We start from the raw sequence: 25106 nt of genomic DNA on the forward strand, positions 1-25106 counted from the left end.
CAATAATATTTTACATCAGATTCTTGCGGCGGCGGCCGCCGCCGCCCAATTGTTATATATTTCCCGGGGATTTACAGCTGGAAAAATAATTAAAGCCCGGATAAGGGTTTCATTATATTGACGTTTCCACAAATAACGCAACCGGCAAAAACATTATGATTTTAATTAAAGTGGAAAATTTATTTTTAGGCGATTGCATTATTGAGGCGGCGCTAAATCGGGACTTTTCGGGTTTTTATAGAACCGGTCTTACGTCATTCGGGGCGGCGGTTTTTGCCGCCTTCGCTGGATCAATTACGGATGCAACATGCATTATCAAGTAGGCTTTTCTGTGAAATAAATTTTCAATGAAAATGATTAATGTGAAAATTGATAAATGATAAAGAAAAAAAATGATCACTTGTAGTTAATTTATTTATTATTTTTATAACAAACAAAAAGTTTCAATAACATTATAGAAGTCAGAGGTGTTGGATTTTCTCATGGGCTATGAGTCAAGCAGGCCGGAAAACATCGTCATTCGTTACGTCTGTTTCGTCTCTCTCTCGTATCTGCGCCTTCGCGCGCTGTCTCCAAGGCCGCAGCCCATGAGAGAATCCAACACCCTAACTTTAACCAGTTTTGTGATTAAAAGTACTTCGAGATGTGTCCTGAAATTCATAATTTCAAATTATCTAAGTGCATCACAGTGAACTACAAAAATAATTTCTAATCCAGGTTGGCCAGTCGAAGATTGTAAAACATCAGCCCATAGGAAAAGCACGTTTGCACAATCTGCGTGAAAAACACTTTTCAAGGTGAATAAAATGTCACGGTAATACTCACAGACAGGATTAACCTGTAATCTAGCGTAAACGTGGCGAAGGACAATACGACAGGTTTCACAGAATTCCCCATAAAAATCAGCAAAGCCAGTTTATTTTTTGGGTTCCACAGGTACCAAGGACAAGCTGCTAAAGAATCAAAAATGCGGCCCGTCTGAAAATCAAATTATTACGACAAGTTAACTTACAAAGAGTGCTGAACCTCGTCGGTCAATTCTTGTCCTGCCAGACAGAATATAAATATCACACTCAACAAGGTGTAGAAGAGGGCGCAGAATCGCAAAAATGTGACGAAAGTCATGTTGTCGTAATTCTGCAATCGTTATTTGGGTTACTAGTTCAGAAAATGCGAGTGTGAGTGGTATTGCGTCGCCAAGGCGCCTAACCGAGGCGAACACGAGTACTCGCAAAACATTTTCTGCGAATTTTTAACCAAGGTCACTTTTGTAAGTACTAGGCCGGGAATTTAACGTTTTGGTAAGAATTGAACTCACCACTATTATGAGACAAATCGCACTGACACCAACAATAACACTAATAGCGAGGAAGAGAGGGATGAAGGGTTGAACCAGTTTACGCAACTTCGAGAAGAGCCTTGAAGAAACAGAATTAAGATTGTTGTTAAGTTCAGATTGAAACGTTACTTGACAAATGAGATGTGATGCTTGGCACAAATACCCAATTTTGTGTAAATGTCTTGTTGGTAAAGACAATCGCGGATTTTTGTCCAATCGTCCAGGTGATCAAAAGTATGTGACAGTTGTGCAAGACGTCTGTTCACCATGAAGATTTGCACTTGCGTTTGTTGAACAAAATACAAAAACAAGTAGGGGTATTGAATGTTGCTGTAGTATATTGGGAAAAGCAGCAGAAAGAAGATGTGCCTTAAAATATCTGAGCACCATTTAAAATAAGCATCAAAAGTTTGCGCAGCGAAGACAATCTGATCTTGTTTCCCAAAAACTTCAACTTGAATTATTCCGCTCAACAACGTAAGACCTAAAGGACTGTAGATGAGTTTGTTGAAACCGCAAGACAATTTCAAAATGTCTTTCTTGGTCTCATCTCCAGCGTTATCAATCGATCAAGCGATCGAGTAAAACTCCGTGAAGATTTCGTCAGCTCCGATTTTAATAAACCTGGAGATCACTGATGACGCCAGTAGCTACAAAACAACAACACAGTCGAGGTTCCCGCAAACCACTCAAATTATTCTTACCACGAGCGTCATCAACAAAAAAGGACTGTATTGACTGAACAAGTCGAAAGAAAAATTGTGCAGCAAATAGTGGATCTTAAGCAAAAACGTGAAGATGTGGAAAACCAGAGACAATAAAATGAGGCGGCGAGCGAAGCTCGTGTCTCCAAAATCGAAAAACACTTTTTTCAGGACGCTAAAACAGTCGTCTGGATCTGGAATGTGGGGTGAGATTTGAACAAAACTCTTTACAAGTTTACCTTGGAATTGTGCAAGGGTGTCCATTGCGGCTCTGATGGTCACCCACTTGAGACTGGCCTCTGTGACCGTATTATTGTCTCGAAAGGAGACATTATTGAAATGAGGCAACAAATTGTTATTGCAGACAAATAACGAGACGTATTAAGAGTTCTCTTTATTATCACGTCTAGGATGACGTGTTCTTAACTGTAAAATAGCTACACATAAAATATTATCGTAAATGATTCTTTTAATGGTATAAAATATTGACGTGCGTTTTACTCTTTTTAAAACAGTATTTTAGTGTTGTTTGAGGAACAACTGAAATGTCTTGTGTTGTCCTAAAATCTGCATCTTTTTTGTCCGAGTCTGAGTTTTCTGGCCGAGGCGCGCCGAGGTGCACATTAAACTTTTTAGGCGACGGCACGAACCGCAAAGCAAGACATCATTGGAAACATTTCAAATTTATTTTGTCTACCTTTTTCAAATAGATAAATTTTTTAATACATATTAACATTTTTTTTACTTATAGTATTTATTATCAGCTTGCCAACAAAACTAGAAATTTACTATTTCCAATACAATTACTTATTTACATAATTTATTGTGTAACAGGTCAGCGTCCGAAAAAGTGCGTCCGAAAAAGAGTTACTTTTCGTCCGCTTGTGAGTACGTAAAATTACCGTTTTCATTAAGGGTGCCTAAAAAATTACAAAAACGACCGTATCGCTGTACTTCTTGCTGAATTATGTGCCCCACATGCTTCTGTCTTCTTCTTTCGACGTGATTTTGCATCTTTTCAAAAAATAAGAGAGAACCTGATTGCAGTCGCACCAGCCCACTTTCTAAACTCAATAAATTGTTAGCTTCATACTTTTACTCTTTTTTATTTTCGCCCCTTCTCGGCGATAAAATTTCGAGTCTGCAGATCCACATTGACCTCTCGCCGGCTCTTCGGCTTTTTACAGCCGCTTCCTAGACAAGCAATTACCTCAATTTAAAACCTGCCGTAAACCGCTCATCGACAAACAACAAAAACCCACCCCCTTTGCGTATTTTTTCGTCTCCCGACCGCCTCTCCCCCAGAAATGGAATTAACATTTTAATATAACAAAAAGCGTCCGAAACAAACTGGATTTGTTATATTGGAGTTGGGGCCCCGAACCGAATTGTATGTCGTATAGATGTGGGCCATTCCGTGGATTTATTGTGATAGCCTCTCCGCTAAAGCCGCAATCGGATTTGGTTTGGCGGCACAGAAGGAAGGCAACAGAGCCCGGATATCGCGACCGAGACCGCTCTTCCCTAAGCACACCCGTCTAGTTACCACTTTTATGGGCGAACCCTATATTCAAAAATTACTTTTATTCCCTGTTTTATGCGCCCCCTCTTACTGGAATACTAAACTTTCATATAGGAATTGGCTCGCCGACCGATCACTATAGAAAATGAAATAACTCCAGATAAGTCGGATGCATCCGGGGCTCCTTATCAGGGCCGGGGCAGCTTTATTGCCCCGGTTTATCGCCACCGCCGAAAACAAGGAGGCTGACCTGTCGAGGTCACATTCCCTAAAAGCAAAGAAAGTCTCGACTGTTGGCATGAAATTACAGTTCTATAACGCGTACAACCCTATTTTTCTTCACTAGTGAAAGAATTATTATTTTTCGGCTCCCATAACTGGTAAACACACCATTATCTTTATAGCGCTCCAACAAATCAGGCACTCGGTTTCGCCTCATGCCTGAAACCTAGTTTCCGCGCTGTAAAATACCCCTACCGTACTCTAATGTAAATAACTATTCGACAATTTTTCCCGACTCACTTCCACCTCCCCTCGTGCCTTATCCCGCTTCCCCCCTTGAAAAAGCTCAAAGCCCCCACCACCGCTTGCCGCCAATCAATTACGAATAAAAGTTGAAGAACGTGTGCAAGCCGCCGACGCAATTAACAAGCTCCCCATAAAAAGGCGATTGCATAAACAGAAGACGGATAAGCACGCCATTAAAAAAGTTGAAAGTTTGCATTGTAATGTGCATTTTACAGTAACTGCTTAATTTTATTGGAGAGTGTCGTGGCCCAATAAAACGTAGTAACCCGCTTAGTATTCGTGTTTATCTGGACAGAAATCGCGGGTTTTAAGCGACTCCCGGTTGTTAAAACAGCTGATTGCGGCCCCAACGCACGACGGTCACGTACTCGAAGAATGTCGAGAGGGTGGTTCGAATGAATTTTTTTAAGTGCACCCCACTAAAAATAACATTCGTGTCTGGACGTCGTAACTGGGCCGGATCGGGTGTTTAGCAGTTGCGAATTACTCACCCCGAGGACGGGGTCGGTTTCGCCAAGATACAATTAAATCAAGCGGCGTTTCCGCAAAGCCGCCGCCGAGAAATAGTCCGGCGAGTGCCTCACGTGCACGAGCCGATAAAATCTGGACGGTTATTTCGGGTGAATATTTTTCGGTGAAATGTTCCCGCGTATCGATCCTTCGGGGATGTTCCCGATGAAAAAATCGGTTGGTGGAGTTGCTGGTGGCGGCGACGGCGATTGAACTGCATTCATAGCAAGAAAAACTTGCAAAGGGGGAGAAGCGGATCCGTCGAGCTAATGTTGCGAGGATGCTCGCCGCCCCCGGGCCCACCCGCCGCCGGGCGCGGTACGTGCCATTGAGTCGTAAGTCGTCGGTAATTTGGTATGTGACACGGCGGCTTGTCTGCACATATAATTGTCGTTGTCGCATGTTATTATGGAAATACAGTGATGATTTAATGGCACCGTTTGTAACTTTACGCCACCGGTGACAAGGGCAATATCGCGAAAAATGTCACGGGGGCCATATTTCACGCCGCCGCCAGCGCTCGCAACAAGCGCCCATATTAAATTAGCGTTATGCGCGGCATTCGACGCCTCTCCTTTCTCCACCGTCACAATATCGGTCGCGACCGCCGCCCCCGTTTAATCAACCGGATAAAAACCCTTCGGTCTAACTAGACATTTATATGAGCGGCCGTATAATTTATGTAGATGCAATTATCTCGGCCCCGGGTCCGGCGAAACCGACCGATTTTGATCCGCAGCCGCCCCCGCGAACGACCACCGGAATTTTAGCACGATTTTTCAATTTGTGAGGTTTGTGATGAGTTTGTGGTGGGCGTGGCGAGTTTGTGACGAGATTGTGACCGCGCCGGCCTTGAACGGAGCGCGTTCCAGTTTTACCGTCCCGCATGCAAATTCCCGTTCGCATTTTAACACACAGACCCACTGACAACAGGAGATAGCAGTCGTCATATTTCACAGCATTTTCATCTGGCTTTCCATTTATAATCGGTTGACGTTTGACTTGTGCGCATAAATAACGAAATAAAGTGAACTCGTTGCGACGAAACAATCATCTCAACCTCAGTCGGGGGGTTGTTGTTGGCCCCGGTGGTGTGTGGCGGCGTCGATACCGCCGCATCGCGTTCGGCATTCGCGTCAGGCCCCTGCCGACGTAATGTTTCTTTGATAACCCATAAGAATTCGGGAGCCGACGGTGATGGCCGTTGCGACAGTTCCAAACAACGGCGGGGATTCTAGATTAAATTTTTCATGGTCGGCTATTCCGCTGTGGTGCTTTCCGTGTTACGGAGGAGCCGTAAAGGGAATGGGTCTGGCAGTAAGGGGCGGCGGGCAATAGAGCGGCGGAGGGATGAGGGTCGGGAGCAACAGTGCGGGAAGCGAGCGAAACGGCCCGCCTGGGACACAGTCATCTCACTCCACAACCAAAATAGAAGCGTTCCGAACACGGCTACATTGTTTTGTCAAATTAAGCTGACCTATGTCGGGGGTTTTTCCGCGGTGGCGGCGGCAACGTGCTACTTTTATCGGGAACGATCTAGTTTTAAATGCAGCCTGGGCGACGGCGCTCGTTCAATTTTTCACAGAACGGTGTCGACGGGGGCGGGGGCGGCCCCGGGGACGGCCATTACGTCACCAATCACCGCAGATTTCGGCTTTAATAAACAAACACGAGAGGACGCGAGAATGCCAAGTGAAATACTTGGACTCACGTAAAACGCGAGTATCATTAAGATGCGACACGCTAAAATCGTTCGCACTTGATTATTTCGGGTTTATTGCACCCGGCGTGCAATCGAGTAATGCATGCACGCCACCCCCGTCTTAATCAATTTTTTCCCGGCTTCCTCCCCCTTTGCGCGTGGAGTGCGCGTTAATTAAAAGTTCTGAGAGCATCTCGAGGCCGCAGAATCCGGCTGTCGGGCGTCCACACGTGCACTCGCTGCATGCACATCCTGGTGGAAATGCGATTCAGCGTACCGTGTCCGCATGTTCCGTGTATGCAGCAGAACGAACGGAGAGTTCGTCCGGAATCCGCCCGGATCCCGCTAGAATCATTACCGGAGGAGTAGCGTGATAGGGCACCACGAGCTCGGCGCTATCGTCGCTTCCGCTCGAGCACTGCAGGAAACTACTCCCGCGCCCGCCCACAAAAGCTCAAATAAAATATACATCGTAATTAAAGAGGGATCGCGCGTTCACCTGTGGAATACGGCCAAATCGGGGCGGCAAGCTGGCGCGGTGAGCGAAAGAAAGTGCGGAGATTTGTGGTGGTGAAACGGCGAAAAGCAATAAACTAATTCCGGTATAGAGCATGTGGGATCCGGATCGCGCTTAACCGCCCCGGAACTTATAATATGGCAACTTGTTTGTTACAGCCGGAGCAATTAAACTAATCTCAAGTATGGTGAGTTTAGTTGTACGAATTTACGCCGTTCCATAACTACATAAGCCCTCATATACAATTTAAGCAACTCAATTGTCCATGTAAATTAAGCGTCGGATGCGGGCTGGCATCAGCCAAAGCACAATTTATCCCCCGGAATTGGAAATGGGGTTAAACGTGAACCGGAGCAGAAGCCGGCGAATTTTTCAAAAGCCCACCGCCGCTTTAATGGACGCTGGAAGCTCTTTACGGGCGCCAATCGGACAAAAACTTGCTGAAATTTTCATATTTTAGCCGTAATGTGGACGATATGGGCTGGGATGAGCGTAATTTGTCGGCAAGTGGCTCTGGACGAAGGAAACCTCGCAAATTGATACTGGATTCCGCATCGAAACAATTTTGTTTTTGTGGAGCCGGATGCGAAATGTGAGCGCCCCCATAAACTTTTTAAATAGGACGACTTCGCCTGCCGAACATACGGAACGACAAATTAAGGAGAATGCGACGCCGAAAGTGAACGACTCGATCTCAAAATTGATCGCTTCGTTTTGACTTAAATCAAATAACTGTTGCTTTTTATGGATACTGTTATGACGAGGCGAAGAGAATCTGTTGTGAACGCGCCGGGAGAGAAAAATAACTGTGCCGGGAGCAGTTCTGAAACGACTGCAATGAACAATAGTTATTTACAGTAAGAGTGGGCTTTCGTTCACGCGAATTGCGTCACGATGTAATTCAAGTGAACGAAAGCGGCCTGCTGTATTTGGTTTTGAACGTCAATAAAGTGGTTGTGTGAACGTTGTGGAAATTGTGGAAATGGATGATTAAGAGTTACAAGTTCCTGATGATGTCCTGGAAGAGACAAGTGCCGCGAGGTACCAAAAATGTTGCCTAAAAAATCAAAATTACGTTATGCCAAAGAATTGGAGACATTTTCGAGTGAATGAAAACCGGTGAGTGAAAGACAGTGAGCGAAAAACAATGGGCGAAAGTAAAGTTAAGGAAACAGAGTGTATGTGAAAAGTCCGAAAACGATTTCATCATTTAAAAGGGGGAAAAGTGTAAATTATGAAATAATAGATATTTACGCCTGGAGTGAGATATAGACACCATTACCGCACGCCGTGTTTACGTAATCACAAAAGTGTGATAAAATGTTTAAAATAAAACTTCAATCCAAGCTTGACGTAGTAATAAAATAAAGTTGTTTTTAAATCATTGCAACACCTTAGCAACTACATAAATAGTAAAACTTAGATTTTTTTTTATTTCTTGTAGTATACACTTATTTACTTTACCGCACGGCATACTCTACTGTAAAACACTTATTTCCACACGGTGTGCGGTGGATCCTCCGGGAAACTTGTCCAAAACAATAACTGAAATGCTTGTGGTAAAAATTTAATTGAGGTGGGATTAGTGCAGTAAAAAATTATAAAATCGAACATAACGACGCTGCATCGTACGCCTATTTATTAGGATGTAAAATTTCTATCGATAATTTTCCAGGCAGCGTACGTATTCGCGATAATAAAACGGCGTAGCGGAATCGCTAGTGGCGGCAGCCGCCTCTGAAAAATGGCCGTGCATTCCGGTGGGGCGGCATTTATTTTTTTCGAAGAGGCGACCGGAGCGAAACATTTATGAATCATTTTATTGTTTCCCTGCAACTAAATCAAACGTAATACGGAGACCCGTGCAAGCCGACCGTGCAGTTTTTGTCGGACAAAATCAACAATAAGGCTCATTGGCGATATCAATGTCCCATAATAATCAGGCTTTGTGAACAAGGATATGAATGTTATATATCAATTTACCCTTGCTCACTGAATGGTAAATGCGATAATACATCACGGCCTGGCCAGTCATCTGTGCCATAACTCGCTGGAGATACCGCCATTATGGGCCGCTCAAAAACAATGCACTTTTACGCCGCCACCTCCGATTCCTAGCGAAAAATGTCTTTGTCACATCCCTTCTTTGTCCTGCACACGTTCGCGCTATTAACAAAGATATCAAAATTCAATAGACCCTTTTCCCGTTTAAACAGCCCCATCCGCGTAACATTATCCTAACGCAAACACCCCTTAATAGATGGCTCCTCAATAACTAATGAGGTCAATTAGCGGCGAAAAGCCGGCCCGGGGGCGGCGCCTTTTCGATCGCAAGAAGAGTGCACTCGGCGTTTTGACGTCCAATCATCTCCGGTTGTCCAATCGTCAAATCATCTCCGATCACTACAAACTAGTGAAAATCGTCTCATTTGCGTTCAATCATCTACTATAATTGTCCAATCTTCTCCAATAATTGTCCAATCGTCTCCAACAATTGTCCAATCTTCCCCAATAATTGTCCAATCTTCTCCGATCGTCCAATCGATCTAAATTTTAATTTAAATGATGCGCGTTGAAGTTTTGACGCGATGTTACTGGAGCCGCCTCGGCAGAAGCGTGCTCAAATATTTATTGAATAAATTACATAAAAAATACAGGTCGCGGTGTAAGTTGGCGCATACTTGAGGAGCTTAAAAGTTGGAGCTTTCAGAGGTCGGCATAATGAGTTTAGAAAAGGTGCTCACTCCTAGAGCTTTATTATTATTTGCGGAGGCCCAACTTTCGCCCCGGCGACTACATTTAACAGGAAACTTTCCCCAACAACACTCTTAAATCGCTACGTTATGCGTTATTGCGCCTGGCAGATGTCGGTGCCGAAACGTCGACGAAATAATTTCTTGTACAGAGAGAGAGAGAGACACGTGCGCGCCACCGATACAGGGGATGAATAAAATATGAGCATCATCGACACTCTTGTTTTCCGTGGGATTACGGCCATAAATCCTCTTTATGTTGACATCAAGCTTTTTATCCCGGTTGTCATTTCGTCGCGCCACTTTCGTCAAACATTCCGAGTTGTTCAATTCCCCCTTTTATATCTTATAGTTTATATATACGGAGCCACATGTTAGCAGGAAATGCGCAAATTGCCGGAACGTTTGTCTACGTCAACTTGAAATAGTGGAGCAGATTTTGCATTCCATTCGGAGTTTACGGCCGAGTTTTTGCCCGATAAAAATGACCTGCCGAGGTTTTGGCAAGCGTCTGGATGGATTTCCGGTTTCTTGGCAACCGAACCAGCCAGTAAATCCGGACTTGTGTCAAAGCGACGTTACGGAATGTTAATTATTGCAGCTGCAGCGACCTTGATACACCAAACCTGACGCCAATGGGCGCGTCTTGTAGTTGCCGCTGTCGCATCTGTGACAATTAGCATCGCGGATAATCCGTTACAGTAACCCAGATGGAAGGAATTATCGGTGCATCATCGCATTGGGTCGTTTTATTCGTTTTCCAGAGAAAAACAGCTTCACAGCATTACGTTTCGGGTTGGTGAACAAAAACAACCTCTTTCAGAACATTCCATCGTTACCGGTCCCAGCATTTCGTATGCGCTGTGAAGTTTACTCGGAAAGCCGTGCATGTAAATTTCCGCATCACTTGGTAAAGAAACGACAAGGACTTGTTATACAGTTCCACTAAACAATAGCCGACACCCTCTCAACCACCTGCGCAATGTCACTAATTACCGTCTCTAATTAAAACGCGCTCCACACGCGACTTTCTTTATTAACGCGGACGCCGCAGCTCCGATGACATTAGCATATGTGTTCGAGCGGATCTCGGCTAATGTAATTATCGTTACACAGATTATTTCATAATGAACCCCCTAATTATTATTACACCTATCTACTTTATTCCGGCGCCGGTTGCTCCACTCTTCACGTTACATTCGTCGAGGGACGCTCTCGACCTACCTAAATCCTCCATTGATGGTCCACTCAAAGGAACATTTTACAAGGATTAATTCCACGCACTACATACATTTACACATTGTTTTCTTTTATTTTAATACTCAAAATTGCGAAAATTACGTCTTGGATCATTATTATTTTCAAAATATCCCGGCGCCTCCACCATTTTTTAAAATGCTATTTTATTCGCTCAGGTTCAAGCTAAAGCCATGCAGTTGATTACAATAAAATCTACAAAAGACAATTTTCACATATACCCCTCGTGCAAAATTTTAATATCGGAAATTTTTTTGCTAATGAACGAAAACATCCATAAATTATTCGGTCAGAAGACTAATTATTATCAAATAAAAGCCCTCGACTTCGTCTCGTGCTCTTATTTGCTCATAATTGGTCTTCTGACCTAATTTATGGATGTTTGAGTTCATTAGCAAAAAAATTGCCGATATTAAAATTTTGCACGAGGGGTATACGGCAGATTATTTCCTGAATAGAATGAAACCAAACGCATTATTTCCAATCCTTTTTATTCAAAATAATTTATTTAAAATTTTTTATCAGATTATTGCACACGTGCATTTTACAGAAATTTTATCGGGTTATTTTTTGTTTTCTCGTTTTAATTGGTCAATATTTGTCACGCAATTGGTTGCCAAACACATTAAGAAAATAATCAATTTAATTTAATAGAAATGAAAAACAAGACTTGCTCATATAATGGCGCCTCCACCATACAAAAGGGATTTCTTGTTAAATCAGGTGCGAGACAGAGCCCTTGCCTTTGACTCAACGTAATTAAATCTGTAAAACACAGATTTCAGATTTAACGCAGCTCAAACCACATTGGAGAAATTATTATCTCTATTAAAAACTATTCCAGCGCCTCCACCATTTTCGCGAGCTTTTTGAATGCAATTTTCTCGACCGGTGTTAGAGCTAGTCGTGCGGGTTTTTTGCATCGAATTCATCCTAATTTACTCTACAAAATGCAGTTTCCAGATTTAATTTAGCTCAAACAGAAAGAGAGATTTCGCTGTTTTTTGAAAAACAAAAAAAAATGTTTTGGAAGATAAAAACTCGATTTTTTTTTCTCAGTGGTTGTGTTAGAGATAGGATTGTGGGGTTTTCTGCGTTCAACTTGATACAATGCAACTTATAAACCCAGCTTTCAATTTAGATCTAACATAATGGGCACCAGAGACATGGTTATTTATATTAAAATTCTGAGTAAAATTTTGCACAACATATATTTGCGATTTTTCTCAATTCATGTTCAAAATACGGACACGAAGCTGTTTCACATTCACTTCGTCGCAATAAAGTCTTCAAAACGCAACTTTTAGATTTCAGCTAGCTCCGCCCCCAAGAGAGTTAGGCCATGTTGATTTTTAAAATATCCCGGCGCCTCCACCATTTTTGCAAAAAGTATATTTGTGTTTCTTTTAATTCAAACTCGAACTGGAGCCACACAATTTACTGGATTCAGTCCATCACAATTAAATCTATAAAAGACAATTTTTAGATTTGATCTAGTGCAAATAATAACCGAGATGTCGCCATTTATATCAGATAATAATCTGGGATAACCACCTTATAAAAGTGAGTTTCTTCAAGTCAGGTTCGATACAGAGCCAAGACTGTTGTTTGTATTCGATTTAGCATTATTAAATCTACAAAACACACATTTCAAATCTGATTTAGCCCAAAGAGAAATATTGTTATGGAAAAATTATCCTGGCGCCTCCACCATTTTTTCAAATGTTTTTTTGCAATTCTCTAATTCAGGTTCAACCTAAATCGATGTAATTTTTTTGCATTCGAATCGGCCCTATTTACTCTACAAAATGCAGTTTTCAGATTTACTTTAGTTCAAACTGTAAGAGAGATCTCGCTATTTTTTGAAAAACAAAAAAATCTTTTTTGCAACATATCTACTGGATTTTTCTCAGTAGTTATCAGAGATACGATTATGTGGTTTTCAGCATTCAACTAGGTATAATGAAACTTATAAAACCAGTTTTCAATTTAGATCTAACATAATAGGCACCAGAGACACGGTTATTTATAATAAAATTCTGAGTAAAATGTTGCACAACATATATTTGCGATTTTTCTCAATTCATGTTCAAAATACGGACATGAAGCTGTTTCACATTCACTTCGTCACAATAAAGTCGAAATGCAACTTTTAGATTTCAGCTAGCTCCACCCCCAAGAGAGTTAGGCCATGTTGATTTTTAAAATATCCCGGCGCCTCCACCATTTTTGCAAAAAGTTTATTTGTGTTTCTTTTAATTCAAACTCAAACTAGAGCCACACAATTTACTGGGTTCAGTCCATCACAATTAAATCTACAAAAGACAATTTTTAGATTTGATTTAGTGGAAATAATAACCGAGATGTCGCCATTTATATCAGAAAATAATCTGGGACAACCACCTTATAAAAGCGAGTTTTTTCAAGTCAGATTCGATACAGAGCCAAGACTGTTGTCTGTATTCGATTTAGCATTATTAAATCTACAAAACGCACATTTCAAATTTAATTTAGCTCAAAGAAAAATATAGTTATAGAAAAATTATCATGGCCCGTCCACCATTTTTAAGAGCAACTGTTAGAGACAGAGCCCACCGGTTTCTAACATTCTGGTTTACAGAATGAAATCCACAAAACCCAGCTCTCTCATTAGATCTACCGTAAATGCTCCCCAGAGATATCGTCATTTATCGCATTTTTGCAAAACATGCATCAATCATGTTTCATCGTGTTAAAAATAAAAAAAGTTCAATATATCACAATAAAGTCTACAACAGGCAGACAGTATTAGAATTGATATAGCTCCAACTGTAACCGACATATGAACATTTTTTAATAAAATATCCCGGCGCATCCACCATTTTTTCAAAAGATATTTTGCAATTCGCTAACTCAGATTCAAGCTACACCGATGGTTTTTTTTTGTATGCGATTAGCCACAATAAAATCTATAAATCGCAAGTTTTACATTTGATCCAACACAAACAGGAGTCGAGTCATTTTTATTTTAAAAATATTCCGGTATCTTCGCCGTATAAAAGCAATTTATTGTCAAGCGGTCGAAAACGGTTAAAGTGGCATTTTTTTCTGAGCAAAGTAGAAATACTTCAAGTCCTAGGAGTAGAAGTATCCACAGGCCCAGAGTCAAATGTAAGGTCATTTGAAGCATTTGTCACGATGTATTTATCAATTTGCAATGATCAGTTACACGAAATATTTAATAATTAAATTATCCCTATTAAAAAAAAAAAACGCCAAAAAAGCGCCTTCCACTGTGGTGTAAGACGAGTCGCCCGTTGTGGGCGTGTCCATAGATGTCATATTAGATGTCAGTTATCAAAAATTGTGCAATGAAAAGTATCTGGCTACGTTGGTAAAATTTCTGAGTTCCATAGAAGAAGGATTATAAATTTGTAGGTTAGATATATGGATACTAGGTGTGACCGGCGCCTGTCAGTGGAATGAAATCACCCATTTTACAATGGGAGATATCGAAGATTTCGGCAATTACTGGTGACTTAAAATTTGAAAAGAGTAACTGCAGGAAAAAAATTAATGAATTCATGTAAAAAAAATTTTGTGATCCGCTCGAAGATAAAATAATATACAGTGTGATTCAAAACGAACGCACCAACTATTAGCAGTTGTACAGAATACAGGGAGAAGAATATAAAAAAATTGGATTTTTTTTTTCCCAGCTTCAATTAAAAGTTACAGCGTGTTAAATTTAGAAAATTTTAATCAAAAATGTTGAAAAAAATTTTTTTTTGTTCCAATTGGTACATTAGACGGAGTATTCGTTCAATTGCAATAACATTCACTAATTAAATTAGTTTTCTTTTAGTCCGTTTGCCTTTTTAAAAACCGAAATTTAAAATTTTTGTTACACAATTTTTGAATAAATCTTAGTCAATTAATCATGTGCTTGTATATGTCAACAAAAAAAATCAAAATTTCGAAAAATAAGCAAAAACAAAAAAGCATCAGGAGAACATTTGTATTATTTTTTTTGACGTTCCTCTCACTACTTTATACGATTATAAGTTGTTGGTGCGGTCGTTTTGATACACCCTGTATGTACGAGTATATCATTCAGAGTCCAGTTGGCGATCTCGACTTTGTCTCGGTCTTCAATCTCTGGGCTTAGCACAAAAAGACTCACTTCTACTCTTCATGATATAATCTACTATTTTTCGTAGCACCTCCAACATTTAGGGGAGCTGTATACAGGGTGTCGCAAAATTAACGTATTCCAAGTCCGGGGGTCTTGTAGGGAAAAATCTCAGGAATCTCGAAAAAATAAAATAAAAAATAAAGGGGGGGTCTTTACAAAGATATATGGGTCTGAAGGTTCAAACTTTTCATCATGTTTTCTTCAAATAAAAAATATAAACGGTTGACATTCATTTTGAAATATTTTGAGGATGATTATGTAAAATATTAAAACATAAATGAAAAGACATTTCTTGAAAAAACAGCTTTATCTCTAAAAAATAAAAGTTTTATTTTTTCAATTTTTGTTCAAAAGGGAAGTGCAACATAGCTAGAATATTAATCAGGTCCTTTTGAACAAATATTGGCAACGTTGATATTTTTCTCAAAGCGACAGCAATTTTTTTTTAACATTCTTGCTTGGTCAACAGGATGTCCCCTACTAAGCCCCGAACTCGGAATACGATAATTTTAAGACACCCAGTATTTCGAACAAACCTATGACATTTAAAAAATAATCTGACACCTCCATCATTCTTGCACAACATGCATTTGCAATAATTGTCTCGCTTCATGTTCTAGATGCACTTTTCCACATTCGATGAAGTCTAGATATTGCCATTTTTATTGAAAAACAATTCCAGCACTTCCAAACTTTTTCTGAAAAAAATCTATACCTTTTTTACAACCTTTTCGTCACAGTTAAATCTGGATAACATGCGAGAGACGTTATTCTTAGTTATTGAAAGATTGCGTTGCTTAAAACGGTGCCAATTTTTTCCCAATTTCAATTTTCAGCTTTCGTGGACGTTTTAAAGCGGAAAGTGTGTCGATTTCCCGTCGGCGGTGTCGTTCTTTTGGCGGGTCCGACACCGCAGCAATATCGAAGCGCATCAGTTTCCATTAGCGCGACAATAATTGCCGGACAATAACCGTACGGGGTTAACCGAGCAATTAACCGCCGCCAAACTATCTTGATTATTGTTAGGTAGGCGGAGGCTGCAGGTTAAGAGTGCACGGCCGTCGCATTACCATTTAAATGTCCCCGGGAGCGGCGTCCGCGGATTATGGTAATGCGCCGAAGGAAGAGCGAAGTTAGTCGGTCGCTAGGACCGCACTAAAAGCTGATTAAACCGGGGCCCGATGCAAATTCGGGGGCCCGAAAGAAGTCCGCTGGCGTAATCGGCGCCAGGTTAATTCCGGCGGGGCCCCTATTTTATAATTACGTTTTAATTTCCCATATAAAGCGATTAAGGGGGTTAACATACGCCGGCCCTGTTCATCGCCGCCGCTTTCTTTATTACGGCAGGATTAAAGCGGCATATTTGGACCTGACGGCGCGGGTAATTCGGGGTGGAAAGGCGATTTGTTCCGGCGATATCGAGGGCGCTCTATCAGCGACTGATGCGATTTATTCCCGTTGTTAATTTACGTATGAGCCCGGAAATAAATTACCGGACGAATTTAATTCGCCGCCCGACACTGACGTTTTGTTTTGCTGCCGCGCTAAATGCGTGTCGATGGGGGGCGGCTTTTTCCACGTTTGTTGCCCGGTAACGAAACGAAAAAAGATTTTTTTGCAGCTGCGAAAATTATTTTCAGGAACGATTTGATCCGGACGGGCTCGGGATTTGTGCGGCGAATTATTGTCTGCCGGTGATTAATTTTTTTACCACCACGTGGAACTGATTGACGGACAACGGCCGAATTTATTGCCGATTGATTGGCCGGGGGGGCAGGTGCGACGTCCACCCCGGCGACGGCTCCCGGAAAGGTAATTGCTTTCCCAGGTCGCAGGGCACACCAGACGCAATTCGAAAAATACATTTTTTATTTACAAAATTAATTACCTATTTCCAAATTCAAATCTAACTGCACGAACAGAATCTCAAAAATGAAATTCACAAAACCCAGTTGGCAAATGTAACTTATCTCAAACCGTACACGAAATTCAAATGAAATCCTGAGCTGGGAGGGCGTTGGAAACCGTCAGTTGTTGTGTTTTTTAAAGCGTAGATTAATTGGAGTATGTTGACAGCTAACCTAAAATTTAGAGCCTAAAAAATCTTTAAATCTCTCTTTTTTCTTTCTTTGCAGTGTTTTACATTCAAAGTAGAATAACTTAACGATTCCTGTTCTCGAAGCAAATTTCTGAAGGTACCCTGTTCTGAAAACAAACATTTCCCGATTAAACAGAAACAAATGTCATTCATGTCAAACGGCGGGAAATTCAAACTTTACACTGTTCTAGAGATATTTTCGAATTTGGTGGCGGAAACAAAAGACTGAGAAATGTCACAAATTTGTATTGTCAGTGTCAAATTTCTCAAAGACGTTCGTGATTTCGACAGAAATGCAGCAGATTGGCAATAAGAAAGTTATTCATCGTCGAACTAGAGAAATAATTTGTAATACGTTTGATTATATGAGAATAACTTTTCCTTTTGAAGCACTGACAAAAATTGGTTTCCTAAAATTTGTTTTTTCAATCTATTTAGCGAAAATTTAAATTTACCTAGACATTCCTTTTTACGGCGTTTATGAGAAATTTGACCCTGACAATACATTTTTGTGACATTTCTCAGTCTTTTGTTTCCGCCACCAAATATGAAAATACCTCTAAACGGTTTAATTTTTCCAACGCCTACTCAGCCTAGGATTTCATTTGGACGCGCGATGTAACTATTTATACAGGGTGTCCCAGCCAAGACTTTCGAGCCTAATATCTCGGTTATTTGTCAACGGATTTTTATGAATTTTAAAATACAGATATTTTAAACGGTAAAGGTTCAATTAGTAATAATAAACAACAACAAAATGCTTTATTTTGCCCTACGGGCTTTCGGATTCCTGCTTACAAAACATACATAAAAATAACAATTTATTCTTCTCCCTCACTTCTCTCGTTCTCCATTCTTTCTCTCCTCTTCCTTACTCTTTCATCCATCTCCCTGCCGTCTTCGCTCCATATTTCTCCCCCTTCCCTTCTCTTTCTCTCTCACATTTCGCCGCATGTGTTCGATCTTCTCACTGTCCTCACGTCACCTCCTGCACCTTCTCTCTCTCTTCTCCTTCCTTCCCATTCCTGTTCTCTCTCTCCTCGTCCCCACCTCTGCAATCCGCTATCATTTTCCTCTCTCACACACACTCTCTCCCCTCCCTATTGTACTTCGATTCTCTTAGTCTCTCTCTTCTCTCTTACTTTTCTGTGTCTTTGTCCCTCTACCTTTTTATTCACCTTCTCCTTGTACATTTTCTCGCCGAGTCGTCTTCTTATTCTCTCCTTCTTCTAGCAAATTTTCTTCAGTTTCTCCTGTCTCTTATCCCATCTAAACCAGTCCCCGTTTATCTGTATTTTCCTGTATCCTATTTTCACCCTTTTTCCTCTATCTCTCTCCTCTCTGGCCAACTCTCTTAACTTCTTTTGTGTTTCCCTTTCTTCTTTTGTCAAATCGTCATCTATATACATCCTCTCACCTTTTTTTTCCTTTAACTTACTCTTACTTAGCATTATGTTCTTCTTCTGCTCCCAATTTTCTACACACAGGAGCATAACTATAGCACCACCCGCGATTTTCCAGATTTTTTCCCTAAACCTTTAGTTAAGATAATATGGCTTTAGGGAATCATAAAACAATCAAAAAGAATAATAATCAGCAAGTGTAGTGCCAGTTGTGAACAAATTGTGTGATTTATTGCAGAAAAACTGAAAATTCAAATGTGCATAACTATAGCACCACGCAATTTTAAATAACAAAAGTAAATAAAATGAAAGATGACTGTGGCCCGGGCCATGCCACGACTATCTAACATAAACAATCGATAAATTGTTATCAACAATAGTCATTAATTCGTTAGAGTCAAGTTGAAAATGCCTCGTGGTTGTTATTTTTCTGAGTTGGAAAAGGGTAAAATTTTGGTTTTTCAAAATGAAGGGCGAAATCTCTCGAAGAATTAATTGAACGATTCCGCAAAGTTGTGTCAAATTATTTAAGCAACTCTGCTGAATATGGCACAAACAAAAAGGGCAGCCCAAGGAAAAGCGGTTTCGCCTAGGACTGTGAGAAGAATAATTGTCACAGCAAGCAACAGTTTGAAAAGTTGCCCAAGAATGTGGAGCGAATGTCTCACGATGAACAATAAGAAGGATTTTGAGTAAAAATGAACATATCGTACGTCAAAAATTGAAATAATCTCCAAGACTCCTTTTTAGACACAAAACCGCTAGGTTGGAATTTGTCCATCAGAACATGAACTGCCACTAGGAGAATTCAACCTAAGAATTTTCAAAAAATTTAAGTTTTTTTGTAGCATATTCTTTTCAGATAATTTTTCCTGATGAAAAAATATTTAAATTAGATGGGCCAGACGGATTTAATTGCTATTGGAGAGATTTGAGAAAAGAACCGCAATACTTTTCCAAACGAAACTTTGGTAGTGGCACTCTAAAGGTGTGGGGAGCGTTCACCAAAACAGAGGTTCTTACGCTAGCTTACCTGTCAACACAAATGAATAGCAGGGAATATCCTGACGTTCTCGAAGAAGATTTGATACCTTTTTTAAACAACAACAACAATCAACAATTGCTATTCCAACAAGATAACGGCCAGAAACACGTCAGCAGAAAGTCGATCAGGTCGTTCGAAGTTCAAAATATCGATTTATTAGAGTAGTCCTCCTGTTCCCCGGACATGAACCCAATTAAAAACCTTTGGGGCACCTTGGTTCGTCGACTGTATCAGGATAACAAACACTACGAAACCATAAATGAACTCAAAATTGCTCTAAATGGTTGGACCAATTTAGAGCCTGAAACACATAACAATTTGGTAGACAGCGTGAACTCTAGAATCTTTGAGCTAATTAGGAAAAATGGGGGAGGGGGCAACCCACCATTACTGACTTAAAAGAACGTTTTGTAAAAAAAAAATTGACATGTTATTTAAAATTGCGTGGTGCTATAGTTATGCACATTTGAATTTTCAGTTTTTCTGCAATAAATCACACAAATTGTTTACAACTGGCACTACACTTGCTGATTATTATTCTTTTTGATTCTTTTATGAGTCTCTAGAGCCATATTATCTTAACTAAAGATTTAGGGAAAAAATCTGGAAAATCGGGGGTGGTGCTATAGTTATTTTTGTTTATTTATTGTTTATTTTTGCCAGCATCATCTTATCTTTATTTATTTTAAATGCTTCCTTTACATTCACTTTCACCCCTATCTCCCTTTCTAACCATTGTTCCACCCCCCTCTCTACATTTCCACTTATTGCTCCTATTCCAGTTATTATAACATTATTCTTCCTCTCCTTCTTTTCTCTTTGTTCCATCTTTTCCTCTATCATTTCCATCCTTTTCATCCAATCTGCCTTCTCCAACTGCCCTTTTTCTTCTCTTCCTCTCATCTCCTCTCTCACTGCCGCTAATTCCTTTCTTAGTGTTTTGATCTCCTCTCTCATCTCTCTTATCATGGTTGTTTTCATTTCCTTATCCATTTCCTTGCTTTGATTTTCTTCTTGGCTTCTATTTGGTGATCTTCTCGTTCTGGAACTATTTCTGAGTGGGTTCTTGCCTTCTTTCGATGTTCTACCCTGTTCTCTTTCTCTCTTGCTGCTTTCTTTCCTTTCTTCTGACGATTTCAGCATGTCCTCTCTTTCTTGCTCTCCCTCCTTCTCTCTCGCTGCCGCTAATTCCTTTCTTCGTGCTCTGCTCTCCTCTACTATTCCCGCCATATCCTCTTTTATCTCTCTGAGCACTGTTTCTATTTTCTCCTCTATTTCTTTGGTTTGATTTATTTCTTCGCCTCTACTTGGGGATCTTTCGGTTCTGGAACTCTTTCTGAATGGGTTCAGACCTTCTTCCGACATCCTACCCTCTTCTCTTTCTCTCTTGCTGCTTTCTTTCCTTGCTTTCGGCGATTTCGGCATGCCCTCTCTTTCTTGCCCGCTGTCTTCTCCTTATCACCTCTCACTCACTCGTCGTTGTTTACGTTTGCTATCGCTGCACTTTTTCCACGTCTGCTCGCTATCGCTGCCAAACCAGGAATCCTCAGTAATTTTTTATGTAAATCTTAATTGATCCAACATTTTAAAAAGGCATGTAAAAATTACATTTTTTGTTCGACACTGTCAGAATTTGAGAATTTTCTACTGTGTGAACGGATTTTGATAAATTTGACAACTTGTCAAAACAAAACGTCAAGCTAATTTTATAGATTTTCAGCGATTTGGAGCCTTTGGGGGGGTTCGTCGAACAAAAAAACGTTGTATTCAACTCGTTCTTGTGTAATTTGGACTTTTTTGGCACTCGTGGACCTTTAAAACTCTCGTTTCACTCGAGTTTTAAACTAGCCCACTCATGCCAAAAGAAGCCCAAATTACACACGAACTCGTTAAATAAACTACTATTTTAAGACTTGGGTGATTGCATTAATGGGATTTTATTCTTCACCGTCTAAAATATCTGCGTTTTAAATTTCACAAAAATCCGCTGGAAAATAACTGAGTTATTGGGCTCGAAAGTCTTAGCTATTTTTCAAATATCCCGGCGCCTCCACCATTTTTCAAAAATGTATTTGCTGCTTTGCTTCACTCAGGTTCACCCTAGAATCACGCAGTTTTTCGTATTCAATTCATCACATTGAAATCTACAAAACGCAGTTTGCCCATTTGACCTGGTGGAAATAGCCACCAAGATATCATTGTTTTCGCTAAGAAACTATTCTCCCCTAGATGTAAAAACGATTTTCTTTTATTCTTGTTCAAAACAGCGTCATTAAAGTTTTTGTATAATTCTGCCTAATTAAATCTATAAAACACAAATTTCAGATTTAATCTAGCTCAAATCGTAAACGAGATATTACTATTTTTATTTTACAACTATCCCGGCGCCTCCACCATTTTGCCAGTTTTTAAAAAGCAATTTTGCCAGATCGGTATTACAGATACAGTTTTTGCATCCGATTAGCCATAATTTAAACTATTAAAGACAGTTTTCATATTTTATTTCGTTATTTTACTTGAAAATAAAAAACCGTCTCTCTTGCAACACGTATAATTGCATTGTCTTATTTCATTCCCTGTTGATTAATAATAATTTCCTCAAGTCTAAATGATACTGACCTAATAGTAATACCTTTCGGTACTAACTAGTTAATAAATTAATCATTAATAAAGAAAATATTTTTTTTTAAATATATAATTTTCAACAATTTTTTTCTCAGGTTTTTTAAAATACATATGATTAAAATTTTTATACTGTCATGTTGACAGTTAAAAGACCTATCAAAATGATGACGAATGAATATAGGTTGATATTTAAAAAAATATATGATGAGGTCATTACTTTGACAAGGAACACCCTGTATAAAAATGAAATTGAAATTAAAAATCTACCTGTTTTTGTTCTTTTTTCAAAACTCAACAGTTTATGATTTATCGAATTGTTGCGATACTTTTACCCCTGACTGTATACAGGGTGTTTTCGAAGTTGAGGCGTTCCTTTTAACATGTGATAGTATGCGTTGTTCTAAAGAGTTTTAGTCAAAATCACCTTAGTAAAATGTGTACGGCAATGATGATACAATAAGTTAATTTTTTTTTTTTAATTTTTAAGCCAGTCCTGCTCAAATTTGCGATAATTTGTTAGAAATTAGAATTGACAAAAAAAAATCAAATGAGCATGGACGTTAATCTAAAATATTGTCAGAGTTGTCATCTAATTAGTCGGAATGGCTGCACGAAAATAATGAGCTCACAGATTGTTGCTAATGCATAGGCAATGTTATCACGTTATCAGAATGCAGCTGCAGCGTCCAGAAAGTACGCAGAGCGATTTCCAGAAAGACACCATCCTGGACCACGTCAGTTATTAATCTAGTACAGCGGAGAAAGAGACAGGACCGGACTCAAAATTTTAGAAAACAATAAAAATATACAATCAATTATCTCCGTTAATACAAATATTTTACTAAGAAGATTTAGGCTAAAGTTCTTAGGAATAATGTATAGTACCTCGTGTTACAAGGAACGCCTCAACTTCGAAAACACCCTGTATAGACTTTATTTCTCAAAGACAATAAACATATACCCTTGACGATGTGGTATAATCACTTCGGTTTTTCGCCTCCTCCAACAATGTGAATTTTCTCATGGTAACAATTGTTAGACGCTTGTTAATAAACGTCAGAAAGAAAAACGTCAATTTACGTGCAAGTTTATTGGTTATATGTATAATCAAAATGAATACCACTCGAGGAAACGAAAAATAATATTTTGAAAAAATGGTGGATGCGCCGGGATATTTAAAAATAAACTTGTCTATGATTCAGGTACGGTTTCGGCTAGATCAAATCTAAAAACGGTGTCTTGTAGACTGTCTTTTGCTGCATCGAACACAAAAAACCCAAGACTATATCTATAACACGAATCGAGAAAACTGCATTCGTAGCTCGCAAAAATGGTACAAGCGCGAGAATAGTTTTCCACTTAAAATAACAATATCTCTCCTGCGGTTTGAGCTAGACTAAATCAGAAATATGTGTTATGTAGGCAAAAAAACCTTCGTGGTTTTGTCTCGAACCTGAATTGAAAAAAATTACTTTTAGATGAACATCCCAGAATATTTTTTTGTGAAAATGAGCCTATCTTCGTTGCTGTTTGTACGGTATCAAATCTAAAAACTGCGTTTTATGGATCTCGTCGTGACAAAAACTGCATAGTTATCGATATGGGTCGAGAGCTGCATCCCCGTCGGAAATCGCGCCGCTCCAGCGGCCCGCTCGATCTAATCCGCGTGAATATTTCAGTAAAAAGCGGTTAAATCTTCGATGAGGTCCCGTCTGAGAGGCCGACACCTTGCCCCATGAAAAATGCATCGAATCCGGCAGTCCCGCGGGATCCGGTCGAACACAACACCTACAAGCGGCAACCTCGCCGTTACCGAAAATATATCAACAGGTCTATTACAGTAAAACCGTCGTTCGCCCCCATAATAGTGTTTTTATTCGGGGCGTAAACATCCCGCATACGCGGCCAATTGCCGAATTTAAACCGACCGAGGAAATCATCGGCGACCGATCTCGTTAGCGAACCACCGGTGCAGCAGGAATGCGCCCGCGAGGTCGCCTTATTTACGACCGCCTCGTAATTTCATTTACTACCCTTAAAATTTTATTTTTTCTCGTAAAGCCGGCGCAAATCGAGTCGGCTTATGATTAACAATCATTTTAAAACTGCAATTCGCGATTCAAATGCCCACCATTTTAATTCCTGCCGATCCTGCACTTTTACTGCCGATCTATTAATAGCTCCGCGCCAACAACAATCCCTCTCCCGCTGACTCCTGCTGAACATCGTTTCGCACCGATCCGGGACGCTCGTGCAACATTTAAATATCGATTCCGGATTCTTCACTTGATGGGTCCGAATCTCGACTGTAATGAAATTCGATATGATCCGCGGACCTTTCCTGCGGAAGGACGCCCGCAGGGATTTCACCACGACAACCTGGACAAATGTATACAGCACAGGTGGCTTCTCAATAATGAAAACGCACCAGACCCGCACCGTGTACGACAAGGAGAGACTCCTAAATGGGACATCGTTTATTTATACCACTTCTTTCCGCAGGAGAGGTACCTGTTGATAAATAACTAAAAGTCCTGCTCTTTTCTCTATTTACTTAAAGCGGACCGGAGTGCCATTGCAAAATTCACCAGAAAGTTTCGTTCATTTCTGCAATTTAAAAATAAAAATAATTGGAAAAAAAAGAGTGTGTGCTTAAGACCGCACGACAGAAGTGAAAACTTCTATGACGCTCGTTATTGATTTTAAGTAATACGTATTCTATAAATTATATTATTATAGATGATAGTACTTGGAGGAATAAGGAGCAAGGCATAAATAATTAATATTATTTAAATCCAATGGTGTTTTTAAATAATCATCAAAAATCTGCACTTTTCAATAGAAACTGCAAATACATCCGCTTTTAAAGGTAAACACTCTGGCAAAATTTGTGAGGTATTTATGTGTCAAGGCCGATTTAGATTGCAAA

At 40.0% G+C, this 25106-nt stretch overlaps 1 long non-coding RNA gene across 1 annotated transcript; it reads right to left on the minus strand.

Moving 5' to 3' along the window:
• Positions 1–396: 396 nt before the first annotated feature.
• On the minus strand, positions 397–7542 carry LOC138134127 (uncharacterized). The gene is made up of 2 exons (XR_011160646.1): positions 826–7542; positions 397–774 (listed from the first exon to the last, which is right to left on the minus strand). It is a non-coding gene; the product is annotated as an uncharacterized lncRNA (long non-coding RNA).
• Positions 7543–25106: the final 17564 nt, after the last annotated feature.

This window comes from Tenebrio molitor, chromosome 1 (assembly GCF_963966145.1).
Source record: "Tenebrio molitor chromosome 1, icTenMoli1.1, whole genome shotgun sequence".
In the NCBI taxonomy this organism is placed as follows: domain Eukaryota; kingdom Metazoa; phylum Arthropoda; class Insecta; order Coleoptera; family Tenebrionidae; genus Tenebrio; species Tenebrio molitor.